The 22,612-nt window shown below is 38.7% G+C and overlaps 1 protein-coding gene across 1 annotated transcript in view; it reads right to left on the bottom strand.

Moving 5' to 3' along the window:
* Nucleotides 1-22,612, bottom strand: part of SORCS3 (sortilin related VPS10 domain containing receptor 3) — a 535,770-nt gene that overhangs the window by 45,853 nt on the left and 467,305 nt on the right. The gene's annotated exons all lie outside the window — the stretch shown is intronic.

The following is a 22,612-nucleotide window of genomic DNA, read 5'->3' as shown; positions in this document are numbered from 1 at the left end:
GGGTGGCATGTCTTGTAATAACAATGCAAGACATCTATCACAGTGATGTAAAGGGGAGACCAATCATGCCGGGAACTTAAATCAACTGAAGTCTTTCAAGGAATTGGATGGCTTCCATTTCATCAAGACTTAATCATGCTCCCAGCCCTAGATTTTTCTCTCTTCAAGTTCAGGTACTCTTATAGTGCCATCAAGAGACCAACTCTCCTCAGGGGACATTTCCTTTTGCTATCTGAAACATGAGGTTGCTTTTGGAAGGGTGGGAGCTGGTTAAGATTGTAAAATAGGGAAAGAAATTGGATTTTTCTATAGATCTTACAACTTAAAATACACCTCAAGAAGTGACTTTTAATGTTCGAATGGTTCAACATTAAATAAAACTCGTTAGAGCTTTGTCTAAAAGAAGATTAAACAAACTTCTGAGGAGGAGACTGAGGGTCCCTACTTTTGTAAAACTGTCCAGTCTCTGTTGTCAGTCTTAGCTGAGCACTGGGTAGTAGAGACTGTGGATCTGAATATCCTGGATCATATGACCAACACTGGGTGGAGCAGAGCAAACTTACAAGTATCCTCTCTGGTTCTCCCTATGCTCTGCATTCTCTCTCTGTCCAGTGCTCTTCTTATCCAATATATCCATACCAGGTCACAACTAAGGTATTTCCACCTTTTAGTTCTAATTCGTTTCATGGAGAGGTAATGAGTCAGTCCATTTTACATCTTAAACAAAGCAGTTTACTCATCAAAAAGTTCTATCTGTTTGAAGACAGGAGAGTTAAGCTGAAAGCTCACCAGGAAAAAAGTAACAGTGGGAGGAAGCTTTGATGAGTATCTCTTCCCTCTCTATCCAGTCTATCCAAATCCTGCTACATTCAAATGCCACCTCCCCTAGCAAGTCTTCCCTGATTGGAGTACTCTGAGTAGCAGGATATTAGTGATGCTAAACCAAGCATTCTGCCTACTCCAAATAGTTTACAGTTATTTCATGGATCATAAAATATATCATGTCAGATTAATCCCATCCCTTTCTATGAAAAGATTACTAGGCAGACAGGAGAGGGAAATAGGAGACACATGATTTACCTATCAGCCAGGCATCTGACATGGTCTGCCACAGCAGTCTTGAAAAAAAGGTGAAAAAATATGAGCCAGGCACTAGTAAAATTATGTGGTTGAACAGTACCTAATTAAGGCATTAAAATCAGCCACAAGGGAGGGTGTGAGTAGTCAGCTGCAAGGTTCTGCTGTCTGTTCTTTCTTGTTCATCATTTTTATTAATGACTCAAAGACATGAAAATAATGGTCATCATTGAAAATCACATTTTCTGATGACACAAAGCTGGAAGAAACAGTCAATATACTTGATGGCAGAATCAGGACCCAAGAAGGACTTGACAAAATGAGAGACAAGTTTAATTTAATAGCATGTGACACAGCAGGAAGAAATGTCAGCCCCTCCTCTTGGCAACTACATAAATATTAGGTAGAAGAAACAGGGCTTGGTGAAACATTGATTAAATAATAATAATAAATAATAATAATAAATAATAGCAGCTTAAGAGTTTTAATACACAACGTGATTAATACAAGTATATACTTAAGAGAGACAAACATAATTAAGGTGATATCAGAATACACTAATATAGAATTATGTATCAATATATTACCTAGAACAAAAGAGGAAAATCCATGGTCTACTCTATACTAGATCACAAGGAAAAACAATAGTTAATTCTGGATGTCATCATTCAATAATGATACAGACTAAGTATCTTAATGTACAGTACGTGCATGAGCTTTGATGGTGATAGTGGAGTCTGAATCTCCTGAAATTTTAAGTAAAAATATGCATTTATTGGCATTAGTATTTATCTATGGAGAAACTACATATATTTTATCAGATTTTCAATGGTTCAAAGTTCCCAAAGTTTATGAACCATTGAAAAAAGAGTGATTATGTACTGAAATGAATAATGGCTTTCCAAAGAAATATGACCTGTAATCTATGAATGAGAACTTATTTAGAAAAAGGTCTTTGATTTGTAAGCTAAGGATCTCTAGGTGAATTTATCCTGGATTATCAAGGTGAGCCCAAAGTCCAGTGTGACCCAGCACCCCTCTTCTTGGTATCTACCCCCAAAACTTTTAAACATGCATTTGTGAAGGTGTATGTACCTGTATGTTCATTGCGGCATTATTCCTTGTAGCTAAGACCTGGAAACAAAGAGTCCCTCAATAGATAATTGGATGAAGATGCGGTCCATATATATACAATAAAATACTACTCAGCCATAAGGAAAGATGAAATACTGTCATTTGCAACAATGTAGGTGGATCTTGAAAATATCATGCTAAGCAAAATAAGTCAGGTGGAAAAGAAGTCAAGAACCGCATGATTTCATTCATATGCAGGATACAAAACTGAAAGCAATAAATGAAAAAACAAACAAACAGACTTCATAGATAGAGACAACAGCATGGTGGTTACCATTAGGAAAGGGTGGGTGCTGTGGAGGGGGTAGTAAAGACTAAAGGGGAACAAATACATAGTGATGAAAGGAGAATTGACTTTGGGTGGTAAACACACAATACAATATACAGGTAATGGATCATAGAACTGTACACTTGAAACCTGCATAACTTTATTAACCAACGTCACCTCAACACATTTAATTAAAAATAATTAAAAAAAAAGAAAAAGAAAAAAAAAAACATGCAGAGAGGGGAAGGCCATGTAAAGACCGAGGCAAAGACTGGATTTCTGGGGTTAGAAGTCAGGGAGCCACCAGAAGGCGGAATGACAGAACAAATCCTCCATAGTACTCTAGCAGGAGTGTGGCCCTGCTACCAGGTTGACCTTGGACTCTGGCCTTCAGAACTGTGAGAGAATACATTTCCGTTCTTTTATCCAACCAATTTGTGGTAATTTATTGCAGCAGCCACAGGAAATTAATACAGATGACTATGTGATTCAAGACCACTTTTCATCTCTCTGTTGAAGAAGTAGTATGAAAATTATGGCTGACTTACCTGGAGATGACTTAGGAAGGGGCAGGAGAGAGAAGATAAATAAGTGATCATTCTAGGCAGATCTCTCGATTATTAAAAAATAACTAAAAAAAAGTGTGATTTTAAAAAGTGTGAGAGATCTTTCTAATAAACAGAGTTGCCCATAAAGGAAAAGAATGCTCAAGGATTAGTAAGCATAGAACTTCCAGCTCAGGCTCAACCCTCTCCCAGAGCTCTTGTTGCAGAGGATACAAGCATCATTCAGGTGCATGGCCTGGTTGACCCTGCATCTCTAAGAATGTTCGTGTTGTTTTTTCCCAGCTCTTTGGAATATCTATTTAGGATCTCAGAGTGCTCATTTCAGGACTGAACACAAAAATAGGTCCCCAGTCAGGACTTGTGGGCTAATTCAGATTTTTCTCTTCTGCAATCTGGCAGATGCATTCCTTTCATCTATATTTCTTTGGCTTCTAGCCCAGGTTTTCTTAGACTGTGTGTCCCAGGTCTTTCCCCAGGCTGTATATTGTTATACTAATATTTTCACTTAGGAGTGTGCTAGTTTTCTCTCCCAAGTGGTTTCTTACCTATGCCAGATGCAAAATTTTAAATATTTAATGTTAGGACTATGAGTTTTGCTCATTTTCTCATTGGACTCCAACTAAGACCAGCGAGGTAAAAACCCTTAGGAACTTTCAGAAATTAATGTACTCCTCCTCTCTCTATCCAGGATCAGCTCTGGGAGAAAAAAAGTTTATTGTGGGACCCCTGCTGTGGGGCACATGTGACTCTGACACAGGGCCTATCTTCTGCATAGATCTGGCTTCCCTAATTCTGCTCAATACTGTAGCCACTCATTGCTCTTCTGATTAGAGCCCATGGAAGCTGAAAAAAAATGACAGAAACACAACAACCTAAGAAGGAGACAAAATAAGAACTAATTTAAATTCCAGCATTTCTCCTTCCTTTTCCTAACTACCCTTAGGATAGATGTTGAAAATCATGATGGGGTCTGTGAAAGTGAGCACTCAGCCGAGAAATTAGGGTGACCATCATCATAGACCATCCCCGTCCTAAGTGACAAGGTCCACTTAGTTCTGGATTGGGAAAAGAGAAAACCCAGATATTTTCTAATTAGTAATAGAAAATAAAATTTCCATATGAAAGTTATTCATCTTATGAAAATATTCCTCTTAAGTTAGTAAGCTCATCACCAATAAAGTAGGTGCAGGGTACTCATCCCGCTTGTGGTATTTTTTTGGAGGAAAAATTGGTTCATATATCAACTGAATATGAAAACTCAAAAAATGGGCAGAGCAGAAGAACCTAAGACATGACAACATATCTCTAATAGGATAACATCCCAAATCAGGTGCTATCTCTTTCAGACAGTCTTCTGTGACTGTTCCAGAAATGCTGAGCGCTATTTCCATAGAAGCACAAATGGTCCTGTTATCTCTAGACCAGAGGTCCCCCACTGTCTGCATGAGGATCATCTAGAAGGCTTGTGAAACATAGGCTGGCCTACACCAAGACTTTCTGAATGGTATATTTTAGGTGACTGATTATCCACAATTCTAAGTCCCCAGGTGATGCTATATTGCTGGAACCAGGACCACCCTTTTAGAAACACTGCTCTAGACTACTTACTGATAATTTCTTAATTTCTTGTATCATTGGTCAGATTTTTTTCAACCACTAAGAAAACTCCTAAGTCTGAGAAGGATTCTTGTATTTCTTTGTACTCCATAGACCCTTTCAACAGTTGTAACCTGACAAAAAAAGTGGCTGATTGATTACTGAATGTCAATGGAACAAGGCAATTTCTAGTGTGGCCAAATCCACTGTCATCCACAGTCCAATTTCCTTGCAATTATCAAGAAACACTATTCTGAACACCTCCTTCAGAAATGCATTCCTAGTCTGTCTCCTTAACTCAAAGTAGGCTGGTGGGCAAAAGTAGGTTCACAGTTGTGACTACATGAAACAGTTTATTCTTGCATTTTCACTTATTTATTCAATATTGTATTATTTAGTTGTATTATATACACTTACTTTTGCCCACCCTTGTATTTTTTACCAGCATAATCAAAACTCTATTGTGTGAGAGAATGCATGTGAAAATCTTGGGAATCTCAATGGGCAGCAAATGTTCATTACCATCACCATCATTCCTGCTACTGGGACCCCCAGGGACTCAACCCAAGGACCTGCTCAGCTAGGGCTCTCAAGAATTTCGGCCCAAAATGCTTTTTCCAACGTACATACTAACCTCAAAGACATGGGTTTTCTTCGTCTTGTGTGTGTGTGTGTGTTTGTGTGTTTGATATCTATAGAATCTTGGAGAAAGTGGATACCTCATATGTAAATAAAGACGACTGTCTGCAAACAGGTAGCCTACCCTTTAGTTTCCCTAAAGAAGTTGCTCCTTATCATTGGACAAAAGAAATGAATTTTCTAAGCCATTTCTCACTATATGGATTTTTAGGGGGAAAAAAATCAATGAAAATTTATTAGTTCTGGTTTTCTTTTTCTTTTTACCTTGTCACCTGGATTTTTTCATGAAAGTTTTTGGCTCTACTGAAGATTTACTTTCTTGCGCTCTATAAACCAAAGAGACCATCTCTTTCTCTCTCTGTCTCTCTCTCTCTCTCTCTCTTCCTTTTTTTAAACCCCTCTGATCCTAGTGTACTCTGGTCACAGTATCATGCTATGCTCTTGTGCTGTTGTTTAACTTTTAACATATAGGTGTTCTGGGCCTCATAGCAAGAGTATTAGGCAAGGAAGTAGAAGATTTTTTCTTTTCCTAGTCCTAATCTGCCACTAAATTAGCTAGCTGACCTTGAACAAAACACTTTATCTTTCAACAGAAGATGACTTCTAACCATTGACATACATACTCAAAAGATGGCATGCAGAAATAGCCTAGATGAAATGTGGCCCTTTCAAGACAATTTTCAAGAGTTTATTTTCTTTCATTCCTTATGTCTACCTCCCAGTGTACAAGCTATCTATCTCCCAGTGACCCCATACACAAAGGATTTATCTAGAGTCATTCATCTTTGTCTTCACTGGAACTTCTTTAATATAACAGATGCTCAATAAATAGTTCTGGGTTGATTAATGGGTAGAATTAATCTATCAAATCATTCACTTCCTCCAAAATTGGGGTAATAGCTTTAGCTGCCCTTATTTCTAGGCCAAAGAACGTGGCTGAGTTTTGTGTCCTTTGGGGTTTAGAAGGACAAAAACAATCTCAGGTGGAAAATAGCAGCAGCTTCACTGTCCCTGGCTATCCTGGACTGTGTTAGAATTTCCACAAATGACAATGGTGAGTTGCTGGGACCCTAAATAACGCACTTTCTCTAATCCACCATCCAGTACTGAGTAAGCCTTTTGGGGAGGGGAATGATTAATTTGAGGGAGGGAGTTGGTTCACAAAAATAAAAGACTTCATTAGAATTCCATACACACAGAGGGTTACCTACTCATTAATTAAATGATTTCAAAGGGGATCTTGGTATATAATTGCTATAATTTAGGTGGAAACAATGCCACACTAAATGTAATTAGAGGAGTAGGCTCTGTAAAGATGTTTTTCTCTTTATCAGAGAGCATTTCTGGGTCAGCTGATTCTCTCCTGCTTAGTAACTTGGGGTTTTTTTTTTTTCCATCTCTAATTATTCCAACTTTTATACATAGTTATCAAGCCAAGAGAAGTTTCAAGGAGAGTGGCTGACCACAATCCTTCAGAAAGGAAAAGGACAGGATTCATTACTAGGAAGCCACTAGAAATGTGCAATAGAAAGATCAAAGAGTGCCAGTTTGATAAGGAAGACTTCACTGCAGAATGATTTTTGTAGGAATATTTGACTGAACTGAGCTAGGATAATGTTTATCATCAGATACCTGCCTTGAGACCTCTCCTTTTCCCTTATGGTCCTGCATGACTCCAGCACCTGCATTTTGAGCTTTTCTAACCACCAACTTTCCCATCTTTAACTTTCTTAAGAAAACCCTAAAAAACAGAACAAGGCCAAAGCTGACTCTATCAACTCCTTCCTGACTTTCCTCTTTCTGTTATTGCCTCAACTGAATTCTCAGTCATCAGGCTAGAAACTTCTGTTTCAGCAGACACTCAGTCCTCAACTTGGTCCCCTCTCTTAACCTCCAGCCCAATATTCACTCCTGTTCATTACACACCTAAAAACCTCTCACATTTACCAACTCCATTTAAGTTTCATTCCCTTGTGTTGATAATAGTAATGACTACAGCTGGTGGCATTATTATCACATGCCAGGGGCTCTGTTAAATGTTTCACAGCTATTATCATCCTGAATCCTCCCCCACACAATGCCCTGAGAACCAGACAGTAATTTCAGATGTGGGTACTGAGGCTCCAGTCCCATGTTCAAGATACTGCTTGAGCTGGGATTCAAGTTGAAACCAAAGCTCTTACTGGCTGCATTTCCTCGGGCTGAAGACTGTAATCCATGCTCTGAAAACCTCTTGCCTCCTCATGAAATTTCACTTGTTTAGACAAAATAGCCATCGTCATGAGACATTCTTCACCCCCTTCCAGACATTATCTTGAAGTATTATTCCAATGAGATACATGCCTGCACAGAAACTATGATTATGGAATACAACCCACAATTCCAGAATTAGCATTCTATCCCTGATCTGGACCTCTCATTCCCTTCCAAACTTTGTTTCCTTCTTCCCTCTTTGTTCCAGACAAACTTCTCTATTTCTCTTTGTACAAATGTCTACTCCACATAGACACTTGAATGCATGTGTGTGCACACACACATGTGCTAATGACAATAGCTAGATTCCTTAGCACACATGTGCACACACACACATTCCTGATTCAGACCTTGTTTTGACATGCTGTTCATTAGAAACATCTTCCTTTCTTCTCTGCCTGCCCCAATTTCACCTCAAGTCTCTGTAAATACCACCTCCTCTTAGAAGGAATGCTCAGGTATTCCAAGTCTAAGTCATCTCTCTCCCTTTTCTAAACATAAGGTCCTTTATGAAGAGGTGATGATCTTCTTCCATAGAGGCAGAGGACTTTCCTTGGTGTAACTAGTCCTTTGCTTCAGCACCACCATATTCTCCTTGTCTTCTTCTTACTTTTCTAAGTGCACTTCTTTCCTTCCTCTTCTTCTTCCCATCTCTGACTGTCCTAATTAAGCTTTCTTCTTAGCCCCTACACTTTACCTTAGCAACTCTATTTATTTTTGCACCTTCAACCTCTGTGTAGAAAAGTCCCAATGTGCCTATTCTTATCCTCGAACCCTCACAAGACTTAGTCATGAACATCATGTGAAGAACTTTGATTCTAATTGAAGAGCCTCCTTCACTGGCATCCACCATCTTTTGTAGTATCATTTCCTGTCAAGCCCATTGTTACTTATGCTCAAATAGAATTCCAGTTGTTTCATTAAAAGAGGCATGATTACCTAATGTCTGCCTTTGCCCTGCTTGGGAGGCATTTCTCCACATCTTACCTTGTTCAGTGCCTACCCGTTCTGTAAATCTCAAGTCAAATATAGACAGTAATTCTTGGCATGGGCAAGGGGGAGGAGATGGAAAGAAAAGTTTTTTAAGTCTAAAGACTTCATTGTGATGATTTTGATTTCCTCTTTAAGAAACAAAAGTATGAGGTTTTTCCCTTTGTTTTCCTTATCATCATTTTATTTTAAAATTTTGATCTAATTACACTATTTAGACAAAACATGATCTCAATGATATTAGCTCTTTGAAATTACTCGAAAATTTGCATGTGGCCCAGTATATAATCATTTTTAAAAATATATATACTAAATGTTTGCTTTAAAAGTATGTGTTCTCTGTTTCTTGAGAAGAGGTCTTCTAAATAAAGCTTGCTGATAGTATTATTCATATCCAAATACATACTAACTTTTTGACTGCTTAGTCTACTCATTTGTACATGAAGTTTATTAGAATATTCCTCTAAGATATTGTAAATCTTCAATTTCTCCTTGTATTTTTTGTAGGTTTCTGTACTATATAACCACAACGCTCCACAGATTTTAAGATTATTCTATATTATTGATTTATTCTTTTTAGTTTCAACTTAAATGCTAACTTCTCTATTATGCCTTCTGTTATCTTTCTTCCTCCTCAATTCTTTTTCTTCCTCCAAAGAGAAAAAAATATCACTTTCCTCTGAATTTTTAGCATTTTTTCTGTATTTTGAATCTTATCTTACCACTTCCATGAGGTATCAAAATTCATAGAATATGTATGCACATAAGTTTCTTACCCTTCTTGCTAGATTTTAAGCTCTTAGAAGTTTGCAACTTACATATGTTATACCTTACACGTCATAAGTGCTTGTCATATATTGATTTTCTGAGAGCCAGGGGAATGAAGCGGTTAAATACAAAGGTGTTGGCATCAGACAAGAGACCTTTGAGCCCCAATCCTAGATCTATGGAAGTTCTTTACACACACTAATTAAACTGCAGTTCCATCATGTGCAAAATGAGAATAATACCTAACAGAATTCTGAAGTTTCAATGTGTTGTATATCTATAATGTATAGTATAAATAAAAAATGAATAATTTAAAATTATTTTTATATAACAGTATGTACTTAACTATAATAATTTATGTCTTTTGTTGAATATCTGAGAATTTTGTTGGCAGATAACTTATGTTTTTATAGTTCCAAGACCTCTGTCTACTACAAGACTTTTCAAACAGTAGATACTCTAGTAAAAGTCAATCAAATAACAAGAATACTTAGAAATAACTATATTGGTAAGAATTTATTGAACACATAGTAGGCTCACTACTTTGCCTAGATTATCTCATTTCATTTATCATTCGCATTTAACAGATGAGGAAATTGAAGCTTAAAGGAATTAAATGATTCATCTAATAAAGTTACACAGCAAGTTGGTGCTAGAACCAAGAGTCCAACTTAGGCGGTTGCTGCTAACATTATAACACAGTCCTCAATACTGTGCTTTTAGCAAGGCTCATACCCCTCTTTAAGGGTATGACTCATTAGCAATTATTTGTGCATTTGGTACTTTAGTACTCTACAGGGACCTCTTAGCTCTATCTCAAAAGGCACAAAAGGCAGAAACACCATGAAATAAATAAAACTGCAAATGTAGTTGGAGGAAGGAAGAAAAGATAAATCTGTAGAGACTTACCTAGAGAGCTCCACTTATGGACCTATTTGTCTCAAAGTCTACAGAATCTAATTTATGGGGAATTATATACTTGAACCTGAACTATGACAATCTTATTGACTTATTCTCTAATTGGGAGTCCCTGAGATAGAAGGAAAAAAAAACCCCAGAATTATGAAGTCTTCATGCTGGAAGGGTCCTTAGGAATTAACCTTTGACTTACCCTTCTTATATGATGCCTGGGGAAACCAAGGCTCAGGTATGGTAGCAGCCTGCTCAAGAACACAAAGAACAAGAACCCAACTCTCCTGAAATTCAATTCTTTCCCCCACATGGGAAACTTTTGAAGCCTGCAGATTGAGTCATGGTGCACTGTAAATGACGGTAGTGTCATGAACAATTGCTGGAGGAATAGGGAGTAGAGAAGTGATCACATCCAGACCTACAGGTAACCAAGGAAAGCTTCAACCGAAATCCATTTTCCACAATTTTCAGGCTTTTCTCCCAGGCTCTTGTATCTAAAGGGTGATGTAGGTCTTATAAATTCTAGCCTACCTTTCTGGAACTATAGATGTGTGCTACCAGTTTTTCTGAGAGTATTTTCTTTGATGTTTGATGTGCCCTTCTTCTGAAAAGTCTTCCTCAGTCTGTTGGGTTAAGTGAGTTATCAGGATGACACAGACAATGACGTACCCTTGTCCCTGGAGAAATGACCCTGCTCCCCTCCAGGGACAGCTTAGCTGTTCTCATCGAGCCCATCCCATATATACTAGGGTGATGGGCTCTAAGTTGGGCTTCACTGGTGGCCAGCAAGCTGGAAGGCAAGCAGAGACCTTCAGTTATAAATGAGGGAGAGCCCGTGTGAGTGTCAGGGCAGAAGAATTCTCCCATTGGTCCAGGTGTTGTCTCCATATTGACAATGTAAGATAACTGTGCCCCAAACCCAATGCTCTGCAATGACCCAGTCTGGTTACATGCAATCTTCCTCACTGACACACTGGATTTATTTCTCATTTCTCTAAGTAAACAGTTAAGTCTGCTATGGATTCTGGCGAGTCACACACCATTCCCTGCCACCTCTGTGCAGGACTCAGAATTAACCATTGCTAGGAAACGGCAAATCCCAACTCAATCTTTTTACCCAGACTTGACTTCTTTCATGGGCTGGATGTCATTAATTTGAGAACAAACTATTAAAAACCTGGAAAACAGTTCTCAAATTCCAGCAGATTTATGATGAAGTCATTCCACAAAAGGTCACAGTCAACCTTGCTATAATTAAATCTTTCATTAATTTTTAAAATACACAATAACTTATAAATGCAGCATAAATTAACCAGATGACCTTGAAATTATTTAAACCATTACTGCATCAGAAGGCAATATCTAGCAAGTTTCTGAATTTTTATTCCATAGGTGAGACTTGTCTGTTTCCTATTCTTGTCATTGCTTGGGTTCTAGTAGCTTATTTATTTGCGATGCCTTAGTATTAATTTGCTTAGAGCATTAGGTAGCACTGCAAGGGATGATGAGTAGTTAAGATTTTCCTTTCCTTTAGGTCACAATCTCAGAGGTAGAGTAAGTATGAACCACACAGTCACCCACTTAAATGCAGCCCCTCTATTTTATTAACTAGGAGATACTTTTTTTCATGTGTGCATTTTGATAAATGATTTGCCTTTATCAATTACAAAAAGAGTGCATTCTCATTATAAATATTTTAAAAATTATAGAAATCTACACTAGAGAAAATTGACCCCCCCCCAACCATGCAGGCAACCACTTTTAAGATTCTGTGATATTCCCTTCCATTCATTGAAAGTACTGTTCTTTCTCAGATAAATAGATAAGCAATAATATGAAGCTCCAGCAAGGGTTAGAATCTTTAGAACTTAAAGAAACTCTGAGGTTTATGGTAGTACCTTCTCTCTCTCCCTCTCTTTTTTTTCCTTTCTTTTGACTTCTCCCCTCCTCTCTCCCTTCCTTCTCTTTCTTCTTCCCGCCCCCCCAGTCCTCTCTTTCTATAACCACAACCATTAAAAACTCAGAATTGGATTGCAGACAGATATCATGGAACACTAGAACTAAAATAAACATCATACAAAACTGATTTTCCTTCTGTAAGGTGTAGAAGAGGCTTTATAATAAAAACTTCCTATTAGCAGAGATCTTACCTATGCCTTAGCCCAGCTCCCAGAACACTTAGGACAGTGCCTATCTTGTAGCAGACACTCAGTTCCTACTGTTGAATAAAAATATCAGAAATGTTCTTGATAGGAGGAACTTGATACATGTGGAGCCCTGAGTTCTTTTTAAAACATTCCTATAAAAGTCTAGTTTGCTCTGAAAGGTCTAGGCTTCTGACGCCTCCTCTTGCCTCCTGCTTCCATAAGCCTTCCTATCGGCTTCCACAGAGGAAGCTGCTGAGGACAGATTTCAAATCAAAATAGAAAAAGTTGTGTTCTGGGAAGGTCAGCCATCAGTGGCCAACACTTGTAGGTCTCCAGAAATTCAGGCCACCTCCCTGGCTACTGGTGTGCATCCATGCCACCTGACTTTTCCCATTAGGGCGTAGATTAGATTAGTGGTAAAGGAGGTCAGCAGCTGCAGGGGAATTGCACTGAGCGAAAGTGAGACATGAACAAGACCTTAATAGAAATAGGCAGGGCATCAACAGCAAGGAATCCTGCAAGCGAAGCCTGTGTTAAGTTATGTAATGCAATGATTGGTGAGATGGTGGAAAAAGGCAGGAATTAAAAGCCTTAAAAATAAGGACTGGGAGGGGAGGGAGGTCAGAGAAAGATTCAGAGGCTGAAAGGCATCAGAACTGAAGAGGCAAAAGTAAGAAAGATGATTTTGAAAAATTAAATTAAAGAAATTATTCTATGGCTAAACAACTCTGATCTTAAAACTTAATAAGCTCCATGGATAGGTTTGAAAGTTCAAAGCCTGTCATAGTGGGTGAGACATTATAGTCTGTGAACCTGAGAAACATGAGTCAGGAGTTGGGTGATAAAGAACCTAAGAGACAGCAACAAGGGGGTGAAAATGAATATTCAAGATGGCATTTGAGAGAGGAGGAAATTAATTAACAGAGCTATAAGAGAGAAGCCACAAGACGGACAACTGGTTTTCCTATGTCATTAAGTTTCTCAGTCTCCTACTTCATGTCAAATCTTGAACCAAGAGCTAAAAATATCAGAAAAAAAGTGTAAAATACATCCTTTCCCTTAAATAGTCCACAGACCCATCCAATAGTATTGCTCACTCACCATATGTCTGCTGAGTACCTGTTATGCACAAGCCTCCACATTCAGTGCTGTGGGGGATGATGAATAAGACAGTTGCACTTCATGAATCTTACAGACTGAAAAAGACCTCGCACTCTATCTGCGAATATGACTGATACATAAAACAGTAAGGAAACTCCAAAATAATGGTGACAATGCCAATTGACCATGACCCAGCAATTCCACTTGTAGGTATGCCACTCAGAGAACTTCTATGCCTGGAGGTTCTTGTACAAAGATGAGACAATTTTGTTTGTGGTAATGCAAAGCCAGAAACAAAAAAATGTCCATCAATAGGAGATTGGAGAAATAAATTGTGCATATTCATATCATGATAGAATTCCATGTAGCACTGAAAGTGTGTGGACCAGATGGATATACCCCAAGGTGGATAATATTGAGTGACAGACACATATGGGGGAATAATAGCATTTAGATAAATTACATATTTTTAAAGCATTTAAAGCAATATCATTTATATTTTTATGAATAATTAAATATGTACTAAATGTGTCAACACATGTGCTAGAAGAATATACATCAAATTTATGGCAGCTATTGATCCATGTAGGATGTAAGAATAAAAGATATGAAAAAGGGCAGTCCAAGAAGACCTACTCTACCTGGGATGCCCAGCACATTTCTTTTAAAAATCAAAAGCCAAAGTGATAATATGTTACTATTTATTAATTCCAGGTAGTTGGTACACAGGTACTTGTGACATTATTCTTTGTACTTAACTGTATTTTTAATACTTTCAAAAAAAACTGTAAGAAACACAATATAGCTATGAAACTGTGGATGCAGAATTTATATTAAGAATCACAAATTCACAGGAGGGCAACTTAAATGCACAAGAGTGAGCTGAAGCAATGGGAGCAGATGCATGTGCTTCAAATAAGAGATGGGCCAGCACACCCAGTCGGAAGTGGGAGGCTACCATGCACCTCTGGCAGACTGTTGGATTAGGGGCATTTGGGCTCAACATTGTCAGATGCTTGTGACATTAAAAATCCGGCTCCATTTAAAAGAAAAGTGCAAACCAAACTACATATACCTGTGAGTGAAACCCTGAGGCTTAAGAGAGAAAGTCAATGAAAGGAAATGAGGAAGAGCTGAAGGAATTGTGGAGGGCTTCCTGAAAGAGGTGAGACTGGCTATGGGCTCTGGATCAGAAGTGAGACCGCTTTTAAGCCATTTGAAATGATTTGCTTTTCAGTACTTCATAACACACTGCAACTGGAAAAGTAGCCATTGGGTAGGGGAAGTTTGTATAGAAACTGCATCAAAAATTTCAGTGATATTTGTAACATATCCACAATGGATTAAGCTCCAGGTGCACTCCTGTTCAGGAGCTGCAAATTACAGCCCATGGAACAAGTCTGGCCACTACCTGTTTTGGATGCCCTAAAAGCTAACAAAGGTTTTTACATTTTAAATGCTAAGTGAGAAAGGTGTGGGGTGGGGAAGCAAATGAAGAACAGTATTTTATGACATGTGAAAGCTGTGTGAAATTCAAATGTCAGTATCTATAATTTCATGCCCATTCATTACATACTGTCTACAGCAGCCTTCACACTGCAGCGCAAGAGCCACGTAGGAGCAACAAAGGCCCTTGGGCCAGAAAATGTTTGCGGATCACTGCTCTGTTTGTCCAAAGTTTTTTTTCCAGCTAGTGGCCCATTTCTTAATCATTAGACCATGGAAGCTTCAAACATCTCTAATGTCCTACCATGGGGGTTATTGAACTTAATTCTCACATCCAGGTGAGGAAACCAGGGCTCAGAGAGAGGGTAAGTAAAGCACCTGTCACATGCATGGTTAAATGGCAACCAAAGCACTGTCCCTGGAACATCGATCCTCAAAACCCATCCTCCAAGCCACCGCTCTATCCCCACACAGTAATCTGTTGGTCAAAATAAGCCTTTTTTTCCCCTCCAGGTTACTGCCAGCCTCCAACAGACCCCAGTGCTTCCCCAACCCCTTATGCAGGCACTCACTCGGCTTTTGTGTTCTTTGGCACAAACGACAGTGAGTCTCTGAGTGGACGGCAAGTGTGATGACAACCTGAAGGATGTGAATCCAGCAGCCCGCCTGAGAGGTAATGACTTGGGAGTTCCACTGGATTTGCCGATTACTCGAATCACTTACTTCGGGCTAAGTCAAGTCAGGCTCTTCCAGCAAACAACAGAGAATTGAAAAACAGATCAATGGAAGCAGCACTGGTTCATTTCCAGCGACTTTATCGGATGCAGTTACTGGAGGCTAAACAATGCATTTGAGCTTGGGGCTGAGGCACCACATTGTGCAAAGGCTATATTTAAGAGCATGTTCCCTGCTACACACGTGGTCACAGTTTCTTAAATGGAAAGAAGGCCTTTGGTTTTTTGTTTTTTTCTTTAACACTCTGCAGGTTTGGGGTTTGCATAATTTCCTAGGCAAAATGTTCTCTCTCCCCCTTTACTTTGGATATTAGTTCTGCTGGTGGAACAATGAATCAGAGATATAAGCAAGTCAGAACTGGATTTATGCTGGGAGGCTGAAGGCGACTGGCCCTAGGCAATTTGCCGAAAGCACCCCTAGCCTTCCCACCTCTCTGCAGACCAGGCAGGGTACTACTGCTCCCAGTTTGCCCACATTGCTTCCCCACCTGGAATGCCCCTCTCTGCTTCGTCTCTACAGAGCCATGAAGCCTCTTTAGCCACTGTCTTCACTCTATTCTTAAATATCCAATAGCAACTACAATTGGGCCCATCCCCTACTATTTAACTGTCCTCTAGTTTATTTAACTGTTTGTCCTATCTTTCCAAACATTGATCGGTGTGGGCTTGCCGTTACTGTGGACACTCATCCATACTTAGTGAGTAACTGATAGCCTGCCATTCTTCCCACACTCCATGTCTTTGACTGAAGAAACCTTGGAGAATTCTAGTGCCTTTCCTCAAATTTCAGGTCCGAGCCTGAAGTTTGAAGTTCACATTCCTTGTTCCCATTTTGCCTCTTACAGAGCAAGTCAACTGAGCACTTAACTTCTTTGAGCCTTGGTGTCCTCATCTACCCAATGATGAGAATCTAACTTACCTGGCAGAGCTGTTGGGAGATTTCAGTGAAATCAAGTTTGACAAAGTGTTCAACAAGCTACTGACACAAAGGCAAGTGTTGAACAGACACGAGTCAGCTGCTGCTCACTCCTGGGAAGAAATGTCTGCTTACTTCCAAGAAAGCTGTGCCTCTCCTTCTGGAGGAGTTTTGTTTGTTTGTTTGTTTGTTTGTTTGTTTTTGATTTTTTTCTGGGAGGCTGCTATATTCTCCCTGGCCTCTGTAAAATATCAGCTAAATCACAGCCAATTGGTTAAAACATTTTATATCAAGAAAGAAATTCAAATGTAGCTTATAACATGCTGGAAAATTGTGTTTCTCCATCTGATTCCACATCGGAGCTAAGCAAAACAGCTCTCCTTAAAGTGCTAATCTGGGGGCAGACCTTTCAAGAAATAGTGGACCAAAGAAGCCCAGGGCTCTAACAGCCACAGGTATCTCATCAGCTGGAGAGCAACTGCCTAAGAAGGGAATAGGCCCTCCAGCTTGTCAATCATCCAGCCCTGTCCTCCACCTTAAATAATAAGAATGGTCACATTTCACTGTGAATTAGGCTAGACGAGATGGTTCCTGTCAAGGTTACCAGGGAGATGCTGAAATAATAACATTTGAAAAGAAAGCAGAAAAAGTAAGCAAAACCCATGCCTGCAAGCTGGGAACTGTTTCTCCCACAAAGATTACCCTGCAGAGCTACAGTGTTTGAAGATTTCAACTCCTGAACTGTGGCCTTCAGGAGAAATGGACGGTGGAGGAAATCAGAAATCATTCCCAGGGGGGGCCTCATTTTCTAGCTGCCCTTTGTGTCCACATGCCATTCCGCCCCCCTCCTTTTACACACCTCTGCACACAGACTGCTCTGATTGCTACCCAGCCTCCAGCCCTTGTAACCTGCAACTGCTGGAGTCTGATTAGAGCACCTCAGAATCTCTAGGAATCGATAATCAATGTCCTAAAATGCTAGAGCCATGGGCCAGAGAAGTCATGACAATAAAACACTGGTAAGGTTATTAGGATCCATATATTGCCCTAATTAATTCATTCATTTATTCATTCAATACGTATATACTGTTAAATCCTCAGTGTTAGCACAAAACTGATAGACATACGGCACTCAAAGAATAAGACACACAAAGATCATTTCTCATGAGAACTTAAAGTTATGTGCAAGAGTGTGTCCATGCATACACATGTGTCTGCCTCTCTGTATTAAAGGTGGATGAAGGTGGAGGGGGATGATACCAAAAAAACAATGTGATTTTTACTAATATTTACTGCCTAAAATGTTGTCAAGGGAAAATATATATAGGGCAAGGATAGCATATAGCATCAGGACCCAACTTCACCTGGTGAGTTAAAGGAAGATGTGCTAAAAAATCTGACACTTAAAATAAAACTTTAAAGATATTTAGAAGTTTGGTTGTTCATGTGGCAAGGGCAAGTACACTCCAGGCAGAAACACAGGCAAAGACCCTGGGGCAGGAAGGCACCAGTGGACCAGAGAATGGAGTCCAGAAATGAGATCCTGGACATGTGGCCAGTGCAGATGTTTGTGGCCAGTGAATGAGTTTGGATTTTATCCTAAATGCAGGGGAAAGACCCTCCCAAGGGCTTTTAGAAGAGGAATGGCATTATCCTAATTTCAATTTTGAGAACATCAGTCTGGATACAGGACAAATTCTGAGACATAACCTAAGGCCCTTCACAGTCTCAACCCTTAACACCCAGTCGTGCTCTTTCACAGTTCTTTTCCTCTGTTTGTGTGCTGTCCTTTGCCTTGAAATAACTTATTCTCTCAAAAAATAATTACTGACATCCTGTTAAGTGCCAAACCTCCTCATAGGTACTGAGGCTATGGTACTCAACAAAACTGTTAAAAATTTGTGCTTTCTTCAAGCTTTACATTCTATTACATTTAATCAATTTTCTACTAGTGAACTGTTATTGAAACTTCCAGACCAACTCAACTGTCACCTTTTGTATGTGGGAAGCCTTCACTTGCCTCTACTCATATCCTGGTTATAGAACTGGGATTTCTTGACGATTAAAGTATCCCCACTTCCCATAGCATGTTGGCCTGAGAGCTTCATAAAGGTATAAAGTTATTTATCTCTTTTATATCCCTCAGGAGGGTCTAAAACATATTAGAAGCTTATTAAATGGTTCTGAATGAATAACATGTATATCAGGGTTCTCCAGAGAAACAGAATAACTAGGGTGTGTGTGTGTGTGTGTGTGTACAAGTTCCAAGATCCTTGGGATGAGCTGGAAGACTAAACACCCAGGAGAGACAATGGAGTTCTAGTCTGCAGGCTGCCAGGTTTGAGACTCAGGAAGAGTAAATGTTTCAGTTGCCACTCATAGGCAAGGATAAACCATGTTCCAGTTCAAAGGCAGCCAGGCAGAAAGAAGTCTCTTATGTTCAAGGAAAGGAGAGACTTTTTGTTCTATTAAGGCCTTCAACTGATTGGACAAGGCCCACTTACATTAGGGAGAGCAATCTGCTTTACTCAGTCTACTGACTTAAAAATTAATCTTATCCAAAAACAACTTCACAAAAACACCCATAATAATGTTTGACCAAATATTTAGGCACCTCATGGCCCAGTGAAGTTGGCACACAAAACTAACATCACAAACTACTAAACATTTAAATCTTCATTTAGTTATCAAGATAAGGCAGGAAACCTCAGTGTGAATATGCCCCCCACCACCACCTTTTTTTCTCCTGGACCATAGCTGAGTCAAGATTAGCAACAAAGGGAAAGATACAGAATTCAAACAGCTTATATCATTAATAAGTTTTTGATTAAATTGCAAGATTACATATTTTGTCCCTAAATGAACTCCCTGTCCTCATAGTTCCTAAGGACTCAAGATGGTGGAAGTATAAGTGGAAGCTACACTAACCTTCTCCCAGGCCAAGCTGGAATTACAATTAAATTATAGAGAAAGCATCTCAAATAACCAACTGAACACTAACTGGAGAAAAGCCTTATAACAAAGGACAGACACAAGAAACCACTTCACCACAACACAACTGGTAATGAGTACAGAGGAGGAGCGAGAGGGCTGGCTGGGCCCCCATTGGTGGCAGCTGATGTGCTAGAGGGGTATTTCAGCAGCTGGGGGGTTCCCCCTGAGAAGCATGGAGTCTAAACCCCAAGCTGGGCAGGGGAAAGCGGTGGTAGGAAAATGGAGATAACTGTACTTGAACAAGAATTTTTTTAAAAAATGAAAAAAAATAAAAAACAAACCCTAGGCTAAGCTCTCCAGCCTACAACACTAAAGCTGGAAAGGAACTCAGATAAAAATCCAGAATATCAACAACATAACATCCAAGAACACTGAAAAATGCATGAAGTCATGGAAGCTAAATAACATGTTACTAAACAATGAATGGGTTAACAATGAGATCAAGGAAGAAATCAAAAGATACCTTGAAATAAATGAAAACAAGGACACAACCATCCACAATCTGTGAGACACTGGGTAAGCAATCCTAAAAGGGGAATTCATAGCATTACAGGCCTATCTCAAAAAATAAGAAAACGCTCAAATAAAGGATCTAATTTCACACTTAAAGGAACTTTGAAAAGAACAACAATCAAAGCCCAAAGTGAGTAGAAGGAAAGAAATAATAAAGATTAGAGGAGAAATAAATGAAATAGAGTCTAAAAAATGATACAAAAAAAAAAATCAATGATTCCAAGAGCTGGTTCTTTGAAAAGATAAACAAGATTGACAAACTTTTACCCAGCCTCATGAAGAAAGAAAAAGAGAGAGGACCCAAATAAATAAAATCAGAAATGAAAGAGGAGAAATTATAACTAACAACAAAGGAACACAAAATACTGTAAGAAAATATTATGAACAATTATATGCCAACAAACTGGACAATGTGGACAAAATGGATAAATTCCTAGAAACATGCAATCTTCCAAAAATAAATCAGGAAGATCCAGAGAACCTAAGAAAAAGTCTTTTGAACTCCTGCTATGATTCTTTTCATTGCCAATGAGAAAAAGCACTGGTCAGCTCTACCTAGTGGGCCACTTGGTTTTAAATTCCTTCTAGGACAGAAACAGAAATTATCTTCTGTCAATTCTTTAAGAGCTCATTCTCTGGCTGTGTGAAGAGCCCTGGAAAAAAACTTGTATCATTTTCATACTAGAGAAATTTTGAATTTAATAAAAAGTTAAAAACAGAGAAATTTTGAATTTAATAAAAAGCTAAAAACAGAGAAATTTTGAATTTAATAAAAGTTAAATACTTGGGTGGATGACTGCTTCCAAACTCATCTTAATTTTATAAAAGGACAGATACTTCTCTGTCCCAAAACTCATACTAGAAAATTATGCACTATTCTTGCTCCCTTTCTGCTTACTGGCATTTAAGATATCCTGATAAGCAAGGTAGAAGTGGGGGTAGAAGCTCTGCCACACTCTTGAGTAGTCTTAGTGGGAGGAAAGGGAAATAGGAGTGTTATCTAGTCTTCGCAATAAATAGCTTGGCCCTGAGGTCAATTTCCCTTACATCCCTGTGAGCAGCTAAACTCCATCTAAAGCTGAGAGAACAAGAAATGATTAACATTAGTCATTAGATGAACATAGAATTTAAACTGTGGCCTTAAATTTGCTAGGGAATGCCAGGTCATATAGAAATTAGAGTACATGTAATATTGTTCAAAATGATGCCCCAAAGAAGCATGCAATGCGTTCAAGTAGACCTCATAGAAGAGAATGCAGGGGAAATCACATTATGAGGTAAGGAGAAACCAAAATAAAAGGAGGACCAGAAACAGGGAATGCCTGACTTTAGGACCATGTATATCTTCACTGCCCAGGATGGTAGGATGTGTCTGATTTGAATGTGCTGAGCAGCCACATCTGCCTTGACAAATTGAAGCAAACTACACAAACTTTTTGAGTGTGTGTACCTTGCCTTAGAGAATTTAGAACTCAAAAGTTAAACTATTTGATGTCCACATGAGAGGAAGTTTTAAAAAAGATGAAGATTTTCTTGTATATCTGGTGATTAGGTAAAGGATGGGAAATAATTTGGAAGCATCAGCTCATGGTCAGAGATCCCCCTAAAAAAAAGATGGTGGTATTTCTAGGATTCCATTCACTTCCTGGGATTCATAAGAGCAACTTTTAATCTCTCGGTTGAGTATTCTGGGTGACATACCATTTTTATGTCACATTTATTTAATGTACAAACATGCAAATTCCAAAAGGACAAGAGTTTCTTATTTGTTCATCTAGAAGAATATCTGGCATATACTAGGTAGCAGCAATTTTTTTTTTTACCATATAACTTTACAAAGGTCTTTCCAGGACCCTAGATCCTTGGGATTTCTTTCTTATCTCTGATGTCTCTGCGTGCATGTGGAAGTATGCATATGTGTGTGTACTACATATTGTGTTCTGTATACATATATAATATAATAAATATTATGTATGTGTATGCATACACACTTGCATTTATAGTCACTATACATACTTATCTATATGTTTACTGAATCATTTGTATTTTAATAACAGGCAAAATATTTATTCATTCTGTAAAGAAACTGGAGTATGAGTCATTTGTACTTCAGGAAAAAAAATATGTTACTGCTTTTGAACATCTAGAACTCATGCTACATATTGCTGTTGTGTATCCATCAACAATGAAGCTTCAGACTCTTAAGTATTAATGATCTATCTTAAATACTGCTTATGACTTGTACAGACAAAGAGGCATACAACATTTTTAGCTCTTAATAAAGGGATTTGACAGCTTAATAACAGAGTCTATTTGTTATGATAGGAGTTGGGGAAGTGGTGGTGGTTCAGGCTGGTATAGGATCACCATAACCATGCCCCCATATCCCCTACATACACATATGCACACAAACACACACGTGATCAACTTTTTAGGGATTAAGATTTGATACAGTTTTAGAATATTCGAACATTCAGAAAGTATCAAATATTCAGAAAGTAATGCATGGCTTTTTACAGCTTTAAGATCTATATCTCATCATCTATTTGCATTGTAAA

This window comes from Pteronotus mesoamericanus, unplaced genomic scaffold (genome assembly GCF_021234165.1).
Source record: "Pteronotus mesoamericanus isolate MK-2021 breed Mesoamerican mustached bat unplaced genomic scaffold, CSHL_Meso_final contig_657, whole genome shotgun sequence".
Classification (NCBI taxonomy): Eukaryota; Metazoa; Chordata; class Mammalia; order Chiroptera; family Mormoopidae; genus Pteronotus; species Pteronotus mesoamericanus.
Note: the sequence above shows the minus strand (reverse complement) of the source record. Positions and strands in the feature narration are given on the sequence as shown.